Genomic DNA, 12500 nt, shown 5'->3' with positions numbered 1-12500 from the left:
ACACCCATACACACTCATTCACACACACACACACACACACACACACACACACACACACACACACACACACACACACTCATACACTACGGCCAGTGTAGTTGATCAGTTCCCCTATAGCGCATGTGTTTGGACTGTGTAGGAAACCGGAGCACCCGGAGGAAACCCACACCAACACGGGGAGAACATGCAAACTCCACACAGAAACACCAACTGACCCAGCCGAGACTCAAACCAGTGACCTTTCTGCTGTGAGGCCACAGTGCTAACCACTAAGCCACCTTGCCACGCCTGTACTGTTACTGTAATCGAATGCTTTTCCTACTCAGAGTTTCTGTCTTGTTTCTAGTCCAAGTATCTTACACTACCTGACAGAAGTCTTGTGGTGGATCTCAGCTGTGAGAGCAGCAGATAATAACTTGATCTAGTTGATGATGTGTAAAAGTGTCAGAAGGTGGATTTCTCTGCTGGATCATCTGTTGATCTGCATCCCAATCATCACCAATACTGCAGAAGACCTACTGGAACCAGCATGGACCAAGATTCTCACAGAAATCAGTCAAGTTATTGAAGGAGACATCATGGTTTGGGGTTCATTCAGTATGGAGAGATCTGCAACATCAACAGCCTGAGGTATCAAGACATCTGTGCTGCCCATTACATTACAAACCACAGGAGAGGGACAATTCTCCAGCAGGATAGCGCTCCTGCTCATACTTCAGCCTCCACATCAAAGATCCTGAAAGCAGAGAGTGCTCCAGGATTGGCCAGCCCAGTCACCAGACATCAACATTATTGAGCTGATGAAGGAGGAGGTGTTGAAGATGAACACAAAGACTCTTGATGAACTCTGGAAGTCTTCTTCATTCCAGATGACTTTATTAATCAGTGGTTTGAGTCATGTCAGAGATGTATGGATGCAGTCCTCCAAGCTCATGATGGAGTCAGACACAATCTTCATTCTGTCTCCACTGCAGCAGGACTTTATATTCTATACTGGACATTATTTCTGTTCAGTGATGAGACTTTAGTCTGAGCAGAGTCAGACCGCACTGTCCTCATCAAATCAGTCAACATCAAGACATGATCAGATTTACTGAGCTCAAATCAGCAAAATCTAGAGGCCTTCACCTTTCATAGAGACACTTCTGACACCAGATCAGCAACTAGAAGAGCAGGTATTACTTCTGTTCCTAAAACTTGTAGAGGCCACAAGACTGCTGTCAACACTTTTTTCTTCCTTTTATCAATATTTTCAATATTATTGTATTATTATTGCCATAATATATATTTTTATTTTGCTGCATTAACTAATTTATACAAAATAAAAGCACATGCATGAGTTAAAAACAAAACACAACAAACAAAAAGTAAAAATGCTCCTTTTTTGGTCAATGATAATCCATTTATAAGTGACTATTATAATCAAGCTAGCGCAACTGAAGTGAACTGAACTGAACTGAAGTGAACAGCATGCACAGATGGTTTCTTCTATCAGCCAGCAGGTGGCGCCAGTGAAGTGCTGGAGCTCCAGATCTTCTCCTCCTTCATCCACCCACAGCATGTGATGGAGTCCGCGGCTTCACAAACACTGAAGATGGAGAAGCTCCAGCAGTGTTTCTGTAATGCAGGTCCAGCTCTCTGATGTCTGATCACTTACACACTGCAGGCTATACACACACACACACACACACACACACACACACACACACACACACACACATACACACAATACTCAAGAAGGTGGAAAAACAAGCATGGAGAGGAGAAAGCGTAGGCCAGCGCATGTGTGAACACGCCATCTGCATCATCCTTTAATTCGAATGTGTGTGTCTGTGTGTGTGTGTGTGTGTGTGTGTGTGTGTGTGTGTGTGTGTGTGTGTGTGTGTGTGTGTGTTTGTGTGTGGATCTGTGTGGGGCATGATCTCAGATCTTAGTGTGACGTTGGCAGGGCACCAGCTCACTGTGTGTGTGTGTGTGTGTGTGTGTGTGTGTGTTTTCACAGTATGACATTATGACATTATGGAAGGCCGTTAGGGATGAAACACTGGTGTGAAACTGAAACACTCGCGTGCACAAATGTACATATGTTTGCTCATATATCTGGAGCATCTTTCAGTGGGAGCAAACACACTGAACACTGCGCAGGAAACATGATGCACACTTGCACATTCTAATCTGTGTAAAGGATGAGTTCACAGCGTCATTCTGTAAACATTGGATGCACTGAATGACAAGACGAAGATCATCACAAGTTCAGTCAGAGCCAGCAGTCATGCGTGACGTGATCAGAGACTAACAACAAATCCTTCATTTTACATGGAAACTTCCGGGTGCACTCATATTAATTTAGTGCTTCCACTACACCTGTGCAGGTACAGCAGTGTGTGTGTGGAATATAACGTGTGTGTTAGAATTTTCAGTGTTTCATCTCAAACTGCCTCCCATAGAAAAAGTGTGTATTTAATGATGCTCTACATAAGGGCTGGCCAATACTGCAATATCACCATATCCTGTCCCATATCAATCAATATTGATAATTATTGAGTATTTTTAAACAATACACTTAGGAATATTAGAATTCATTAAACACTTAATTTTAATTGAAAAACATTACTAATGCTAACAGTTTTAATAGTGAAAAACAAAAATATTTGAACTAAATATCTGCTCTCCTGATCATAAAATAAACAGAAGTGTTAAAGAGACTCTTAAACTCGATCAATAAAAGGTTTCAGTGTGTGTGCAACAGTGAAGGTAGATCAACATCTGTAAGGTGTCAATAATAAAGATACAGCAAACCTCTATAAAGCTGATCATTATAGCTGAGCTGTCAAGTCAAGGATCCAGCCTTCATTATTCAGACACACGCTCAACATTACAGATACTGTAGGTGAAGTTGGATAACCGTATGCTGAAAGCTCTTTCAGATGGAGAGCTAATGGCTGGAAGAGCAAGAAAAGAAAGCAAAAAGCCACTCTGGCTGCATCCTTAGATCCTGTTATTTTTGTATGAGGAACTACTTTCTTCCGCCGTTCATTCACATCTGCAGCTGACGCCAGAACAGCAGAAACAGGTAGCGGTTCTCAAACTGTGGTATGTGTACCACTAGTGGAGCATGGGCTCACTTCTAGTGGTACGCGGAGGAATCACTGAGTAATGAAAGAAAAAATGAATACAATTTTAATCATTTGATGTATACAATAACACTGAGGTGATCAGCATTGACTGTTCTCTAAAGCCTGTGATCAAAGCGATGTGCTTACAATGACTTTAGTGCATTGCATCATCAGCTGCTAAACATAAATACAATGGGCGCAGAACTAGAGAAAGAGGAGCATGCCGAGCAGAGACGTGCCAGAGAAGTGGTCCCCAACCCTCGGGCCACAGAGCGGCACCACTCTGTAGATCAATTGATACCGGCCACAAAAAACAATCATTAATTACTTCAATTTTCCTGAACAATCATTTATTTAGTAACACTTTACAATGAGGTTCATTAGTTAATGCATTTACTAACATGAACTAATCATGAACAACACATGTACAGCATTTATTAATCATAATTGAACATTTACTAATGCATTATTAACATTCAAGTCCATGCTTGTTAACATTAGTTAATGCACCATGAGTTGACATGAACTAACACTGAACTACTGTATTTTCATTAACTAACATGAATAAATACAGTAGTAAATGTGTTGTTCATTGTTTGTTCATGTTAATTAACATTAACTAATGAACCTTATTGTAAAGTGTGACCATTTATTTTGAAAAATCTTTTATTTTGAAAAGTGACCGTATGCTCTTGGTACGTCTCGGTTACTTGAACGTCAAAAATGTAACCCACAGGCTAGCAAAATGAGTGAGAACTGCAGCACGACGCACTTGCGTATTCCAGGCGTACCCAGTTGAAAACATCTTAACTTTATTTAACATCTAAAAACCGACCAATCAGCTTCATATTTTGTATGGAATATAACTTTATTATACTCATTATCTCAGACAAACACAGAACACCAAACACTGCAGTGCTTCTTAATGTTCTCTATGAATAAAACTTGTATCAGAGTGCAGCAATGTTCTGTCAGCTTGACATCCACTGAAAAACAGGTTCCCTAGCAATCTACATACAAGTTAATGTTTAGATTACAAAAAGTTTTACAAATACGTCATATGTACATGCAATATATATTACAAAATCTATTTAAAAAACTGTATAAATATGACTCAGACCTGTTTTTAACTGTGCAGTGCTGCAGCTGCTTAATTTGGCCAACTTCACTGCTTTATTTCAACACTGGTCATTATGGTGGCACTTAGTGAGACCCTTTTTTTCTGAGGTGGTACTTGGTGAAACAGTTTGAGAACATCTTCTCTAGCGTAAAGTCTAAAGTGATGAGAAAACAGCGGATTCTGCTCACATTTTAAGATGATAAGGCTGGCCAGCATGAAATGCCATCAGTCTACAGAGATCTCCCAGTATTTGTCTGCTGCCATCACGAGATCACAATACTAACCCTGAAAAAGCCAAATCAGAGCAAACACTAGCAGATTACAGTGGTATAAACACAGCACTACAACATACACAAGAGAGAGATCGACTTAGAGTGTCACTTACCTGTTTAATGATGATTTGATCAGCTGTAGTTTAAAATGACACGAGTTTTCCTCCTCTAAGGGCTTATCATGCAGTCTCTGTCGCCATCTGGTAGAGGGACGTCAACCCTCTCAGCTCTGCTCATGACAGGCTGATGGATGCCGACATGCTGAATCTCTAAAATGATAAATATTTACAATAGGCACTGTCCTCATAAATAACTATAGTATTTTTTATTCTATATTTTAGACCACATTTTATGTATAATTGTATATACTGTAAATTTTAATTTCCTTAAAACTCTGCTTTTTATATTAATATTATATGTATGGCAGCTAGGGTCTGAGAGTAACACAATTTGGATTCTCTATATGTCCTGTACATGTGGCTGAATTGACAATAAAGCTGACATTGACTAAACTACATAAATGCAATGTAAGCAACTAGATTCTAAGTTTAATAGCCTCAACAGTCCATGATGTTGTCCAACAGCTGCAATATTTGTCAATCTATAGTGAATTTATTGATCTGTTGTCACTCTGTGTGGGCGGAGGAATACACAAGAGTGAAGAGGCTGTATAAGTGCTGATATTGCAGAATATCACACGGCTATCAGCCAATCAAATTCGAGAACCAGACAGAACTGTTGGGTATATATATGTATGTGTGTATATATATATATATATATATATATATATATATATATATATATATATATATATATTAAGGGTGTCACGATCCTCCAAATCCTCGATTCGATTACGTTTTCGATTCTAAAGGCACGATTCGATTCGAATTGATTTTCGATTATGAATAATTAATTAATTAATGACCAATTAATTATTTGTAGCCTACCGTTTAAACTACCTGACCTGCATGGTCTTTGTTTTACCCATAAACAAATCATACAGTAAATGAATAAAGGCAAGATACACACATAATTACCACCTGTCAATCACTTTTTCTGCGGGACTCGTGAATAGGCAGTGATCTGTGTCCTTATAATGGCGTCGGTAAAAAAAGACGCACGACCAACAGGAACCAGCCAACAGTATCTGAGGTGTTTGCTAAAATGACCAAGTACAAGTGAGCGAAAGATTGAAGCAGTCCTCTGACTGCCTGGACCTGCTGTCTCGAGCGCATGGCTGTGTGTGCGTCTGTGTGTGTGTGTCAGAGGTAGAGAGGAAAGAGAGCTGCTCAGAAATGCTACACGCCACTGTGGATGTCAAATCGTTGTCGTTCTAAAATGCCATTTATAAACAAAGACAGTGTAAACAGGGTCTGAGTGTGTACTTTTCGCGAGCGGATTTGCAACGGGGGCGGGCGGAGAATCGCGATGCCGGTGTTGTCTATTGGACAAACCGTACGTAATACGTGCATAGCAGAGCTTGCAAAACTGTGTTTTTATTTGTCGACAACACGAACGTTGTCAACATAACTCACTGGAAATCCAAAATGCTTCCACACCGGCGACTTCATTGAAAGAGGAGAGGGTTTAAGTTCTGTCGACGGGTCTCCTGCTTCTGCAGTTTAACAAGCCCTTCAACAAGCCTGTTTTTTCCCGCTTGGCAAGCCAAGCTGACGTGACATGGGGGCGTGGCAGCATCGACGATTCTATTTTTTGAGCATAAATTTCGATCAATTTCGATTAAAAATCAAAATCGTGACACCCCTAATATATATATATATATATATATATATATATATATATATATATATATATATATATATATATATATATATATATATATATATATATATATTTTTTTTTTTTTTTTTTATGTTTAAGTGTTTAGTGTGTTTCCTCCAAAGTGTTCAGTGTTTGGTCCACTTAAGAAAGCTCCAGATATGATTCCTATATATTTATACGCACATGTGTTCCCATATGTTTCATCCCAAACGGCCTCCCATATAAAATACATTACGCTTGTATATATGATTTATGAGGACTCTCCATAGGCACAATGTGTTTTATACAGTAAATCCTCCACCACCCCTACACCAACCCTCACAGTGGCATCATTTACATGCTGAAACCCCCGTTAAGTATGATTTACAAGCGGTTTGAATTATGAGGACACAGAAGTCATGTCCTCATAAACCAGATCAACAACTAGGTCACACCCCTGTCATTATACAATTGCATGTCCTTATAAAGCACATACACAAGTACACGTATACATACACACACACTCACACATGCACACTTACTCAGTCACGCACACACAGAGTGTAATTGCAGTGCTGGGCTGACTCTGCTGTGAGGAGCGGCTCGTGATGCAGATCTCAGATGTTTAAGTGTGTAAATATATTCATTTTTCCTCATTAAAGAAGCAAGCTGTGTTTCAGAGGCTGCGCACGCATGTGTGTGTGTGTGTGTGTGTGTGTGTGTGAAGAGTCTGCTGAACTCACTCAAGAAAACAGCTCATAAATAACCAAAGATCAAGCAGCGAGCGTAAAGGCCTAGATACATAAAACAGCCCATAATCAAAACACACCATCAGTTTACAGACGCGCCGCCGACGCCACCACCGCTGCTGCTCTGTCCCTGCTGCGCTGCTATTGGTGGAGCTCACAGGTTAATCCCACCAATCAGACATTTACAGTGTGTGTGTGTGTGTGTGTGTGTGTGTGTGTGTGTGTGTGTGTGTGTGTGTGTGTGTGTGTGTCTGTGTGTGTGTGTTTCAGAAGGACTTTAGTGGTGTTCAGAGACAGCAGCGGGGGGAAGAGCCGTGACTTCCTCTTCCTCTTCCTGGATGATTCTGGAAAACACTTCAGGAAGAGGCGCAGTAATGATGGGATGTCCGTACACGCCCTGCTTTCCTGCAGGAGCCATTGTTCCCACAGCCTCTCTCACCTTTACAACACACACTGTTCTTCTGACTGACTGACTGTGTGTGTGTGTGTGTGTGTGTGTGTGTGTGTGTGTGTGTGTGTGTGTGTGTGTGTGTGTGGAGACTCCTGTCGCTGTTCATGTAAAACTCCACATCTATAATCCTCTTAGTCTATGCTGACATCATCTTCAGCAGCTCAAACACTCTAATGGACAGACGACTGCTTCTCACTCAGGGCTGCTGTTTATGCTAATGAGATAGAGAGATGGGCACTAGTGGGCGGGGCTTTCTGCTCTGATGACACACAAAGGGAGAATGTCAATCAAAGTGTTTCTGCATCAAGTCTGATTATAATAAACACAGTTCACTCATGATGAGCATTAGAGACTGCTGGAGATACTCACACACTGCTGACACACACACACACACACATGAACACAGCTGCTGCGCTCGTGCATCCAGGTTAATCATGAACAACTCAGTGTGCATGCATGTGCTAGTTGCACTATCACAGTCTGATTATGTTTCAATCAAGGTTTATATGCATCAAATACACAACATCTGTGCCAAACATCTCAACTGACCAACATATTAACAATAATACAACCGTATCGCCCAATTAAAATTATGCATTGGCTACAGCCCTAATGAGTATGATTATGTGAAACCCCATATAGATACATATTGCAATGATTTCGAGTACTTACTTAGTAATGCACGCACACACATTAGCACAGTCCTTAAATGCTCTGCTGATGTGGACTCTATAATACCTGTTCTATAACTATCAACAACTACCACTGCGCTATTCTAGCGATCATTCTACCCGCTCTGTGGTGGATGTTGGCATAGTCCATTTTATGTGAGATGGCGGGGGTGAGTGGAAGAAACCAAGTCGCGGGGGGAATATTTTCTACAGAAATAATTTATGATTTCTTATATGGGCCAGTGCCAATTGTACCACTGACTGGTACCGGTTCGCGGCCCGGTGGTTGGGGACCACTGTGTTAGAGTGTCATTTTGTGTGTTTGTACACAGCGCGCTGTTTAAGGAGTTTGTTGCTTCACATGACAATAAGGGCGGAGCCAAGATCTCCCCCGCTCTGTGTTTGGCAACAGACAGGCAGACAGAGAGAAGCAGCATGAGTGAGAGGATCAGCATTCAGCCGTACATGTACGACCCGGACACAGACCAAGCAAAGACTACACAATCATTATTCAATTCAATTCAGCTTTATTTGTATAGCGCTTTTACAATGTAGATTGTGTCAAAGCAGCTTCACATAAATGGTCATAGTAACTGGAACAGTGTGGTTCAGGTTTTAGTGTTTAAGTTCAGTTCAGTTCAGTTTAGCTCTGTTCAGTGTGATTTAATCATTACTGAGAGTTCAAACACTGAAGAGCAAATTCATCGATGAGTAGCTCTACCAATCCTGAACCATGCGAGGCAGTGGCGACAGCGGAGAGGGAAAAAAACTTCACCTGATGAAAGTGAAGAAAAAAAAACCTTGAGAGAACCAGACTCAGTTGGGCACGACCATTTTAATTTCTCCGCTGGCCAAAAGTCTTGTGCAGAGCTTCATTCGCCGTGGTTGAGGCTGGAAGATGGCCTCAGCGAAGACTCGTCTGTCCCTGGAGCGTCACTGGAATCAGACTCATGTTCTCCACTCCCCATGACCATCAGCGCAGCAGCAGCTCAGGATATGGCCTGGTCCCGGATATGGAAACCTTGGGATCATCTCGTCGCTGGTCTTGGATCCAATCAGTGACTCTGCATAATCTGAGGACCTCGGGATGAGTATCTCCAGGTGAAAATAGAGAATAAAGAGAATAATTAGCGTAGCTGTTGTTCATAGTGTATATAAGCAAGATGCAGAAGCCAGTGTGGAACCCGCTAGGTCAGTGGTTCCCAACCTGGGGTCCGCGCCCCCCTAAGGGGGGCGCCAGAGTTCACAAGGGGGGCGCGGGAGAGGATAAGTGTTGAGGTAGAAAAAGGCATAAAAATGCTCCACTGTTATATAGGGCTTTGGAATTAATCAAAAATCCGATTTCGATTTCAGCTTCAAGCGATTATAAAAGCATTAATCGAGATAAATGATTATTGCATCATATACTGCCATATTCCAGTTGTACACGTGTTGCTCTAAAAGCGCGAAAGAGCGCGTACTTATGTGTGTGTGCCAGCACGCACACGCAAGTCAGAAGCATATGCGGCTGGTCAGCATTCACTCTCATTCACACACTGAGGAGCAGAGGAGCGCAGACATCTAAAGTCATCTTAACGTGAGCGCTTTAATGGTCAAATAGGTGTCAAAACGCGGTGTTTAGTGATTATTTATATTAACCCTCATTTGTGTCATAAACGTCTGTTTTTATGATTATTAATCAAACGAGAAAATCCCTCACTAGTATTGACTGATGGACTGCTGTAGCAAAAGTGTTTTACTTACAGTGAAGATGCTTAAAGCACTGTTTTATATTTTTATTCTATTGTATTTATTTCTCTTTCCTTTGCAGGGTGGAAAATAACTGTATGTAAACACTTGAAGTCAGAATTATTAGCCCTCCTGAATATTAGCAACCCTTTTCCTCCCCAATTTCTGTTTCATGAATTTTTTTTTTACTTTTTTCTGAACATAATAGTTTTGATATCTCATTTCTAATTACTGATTTCTTTTATCTTTGCTATGATTACAGCACATAATATTTGACTAGTTATTTTTTCAAAATACAAGCTTTTAGATTAAAGTGCAATTCAAAGGCTTAGTGTAATTAGGCAAGACATTGTATGACAGTAGTTTATTCTGCAGACAATCAAAAATATGTATTGCTTAAGAGGGCTAATGATATTGACCTTAAATTGGTTTCAAAATATTTAAACATGTCTTTATTCTAGCTAAAATAAAACAAATAGAAGAAAAAATATTTTAGAAAATACTGTTAAAATTCCTTGCTCTGTTAAACATAATTTGGGAAATATTTATAAAAAAAAAATCTCAGGAGCGCTAATAATTTTGACTTCAACTGATAATTGTTTTGAATAATCGTGATTACAATTATGACCAAAATAATCGTGATTATGATTTTTCCCAAAATCGAGCAGCCCTACTATTATACAGTATATGTATTTTTAAGTACAAAAAAAATCTAAACACATGCTTAAAATTCCAACATAATAGTAAAAATAAATAAAATAAATAACTTTAAATAATTATTTAAATTTTGCTCACTCACGCAATGTGCTTGTCAACGTGTTGTAAAGGCAAAATCAAAACAAAAATGGCAGAGAAACGTAAATGCAGTGATTCTTCAGAGGCGAAGAAAAAGATATACATATATATATATATATATATATATATATATATATATATATATATATATATATATACATAGTATATACATATATATACGCAGTACATATGTGTGTGCGTGCGTGTGTGTGTATTTATATGGTGGGGGGGCTCCAATGTTTGTATATGTTCATGTGGGGGGGCCCCAAAGAAAAAGGTTGGGGACCACTGCGCTAGGTGATGCATTGAGTGTATGCTTTACTAAACAGATCGGTCTTTAATCTAGTGTTGAACTGGGAGAGTGTGTCTGAGCCTCGGACATTATCAGGAAGGCTATTCCAGAGTGTAGGAGCCATGAAAGAGAAGGCTCGACCTCCTTTACTCGATTTGGCTATTCTAGGTACTACCAGAAGCCCTGAGTTTTGAGATCTTAAAGAACGAGCTGGATTGTAGTGAGACAGAAGGTTGGTTAGATAAACAGGAGCTCGATTATTTACAGCTTTATAGGTGAGGAGTAATATTTTAAATTCAATATGAAACTTAACAGGCAGCCAGTGTCAGGAGGAGAACATTGGGCTGATATGATCATATTTTCTAGACCTGGTCAGAACTCTGGCTGCTGCATTTTGTACTAGCTGAAGTTTGTTAATAGAGGATGCTGGGCAGCCAGCAAATAGAGCATTACAGTAATCCAGTCTCGAAGTCATAAAAGCATGGACTAGCTTTTCTGCATCTGAGATGGATAGCATATTTCTTAATTTAGCGATATTTCTCAGATGAAAGAAGGCAGTTTTTGTGACATGGGATATATGGTTTTTAAAAGTTAGATTGCTGTCTAATATGACACCCAAATCTTTTATAGTAGAGCTAAAGCTAACTTTGTATCCCTCTAATTGTAAATTGAGTTGCGAGATCTGCTGTGTGCAAGATTAGTGTCTTTGTATAGTTTTACAGCCGACTGTGTGCTAGTTTAAAGTGCCGAGCTTAAACACAGAGACTAATAACCACACACACTGAATTACCTTTGACTGAGGCTAGAACTACAGGGCGTCACACGCCAGATGCACTGCTCGGCACGGTAGACGCGCACATTCACATGTTATTCAAAATGAAAATATTGCGATAGCGCTCTGAGGTGCGGCAGAAATATGAACAGTGTCCTGAGTCATGACTGGGTGCCGAGGACAGCCACCGAGCTGCGGCGCCGGTGTGTGTACCCTGATAGAAACCTATGTTTAGAATTGTAAAATGCATAGCGCTGAGCGTCTCCGAGCAGCGCTGATTCTAGAGAGTGACCTGCTTAAGGCAAGTTCAGTATTTCCAAAGGAGGGACGTGCACACATTCCTACTGCACCTAGTTAAGATGACAGGGAGCTTCTGTGACCGAGGGAAATGCACACGGCTGAAGTTTAAGGAAGACGCAATGAAAAGTACACATGTTTGCAAACCTACCTAAAGTTACAAACAATGATGAGAGCGATCATGTGGAGAATGCTGATCTTGTGTTGAACCCAATGATCTACACATAGAGCAAGGCTGTTCCTGTGGTGACATGGCTTTGACTCACGCACTGAAAATGGCGGACGTGAAACAACAAACTAAGGATATGGTGATGCACCTGTCAATCAATATTGGTGGGCGGGGGGACAGCACTCCTACATCAAGTTGCGGTCGATCTCCAAACCGCTCCAATTGGTGGACTGTTGTTAAATTGAAAAAAAAAATAGCACTGTGTGTGTTTATACCAGCCCAATATGACGCTCTATACACATTACCT

At 40.5% G+C, this 12500-nt stretch overlaps 1 protein-coding gene across 2 annotated transcripts in view; it reads right to left on the bottom strand.

The window, feature by feature from the left end:
* Positions 1-12500, bottom strand: part of dmxl1 (Dmx like 1) — a 372767-nt gene that overhangs the window by 350787 nt on the left and 9480 nt on the right. The window contains exon 1 of one of the 2 annotated variants that reach the window (XM_073909972.1): positions 4425-4493. The exons of the other annotated variant lie outside the window; for it this stretch is intronic. The gene's annotated coding sequence lies outside the window, so the exon portion shown is untranslated. Of the gene's footprint in view, positions 1-4424; positions 4494-12500 lie in introns of those variants that run through there. 2 annotated transcript variants of the gene reach the window in all.

The sequence above is a fragment of the Danio rerio genome, chromosome 8, assembly GCF_049306965.1.
Source record: "Danio rerio strain Tuebingen ecotype United States chromosome 8, GRCz12tu, whole genome shotgun sequence".
Taxonomy (NCBI): Eukaryota; Metazoa; Chordata; class Actinopteri; order Cypriniformes; family Danionidae; genus Danio; species Danio rerio.
This window is presented reverse-complemented; position numbering and strand designations above follow the sequence as displayed.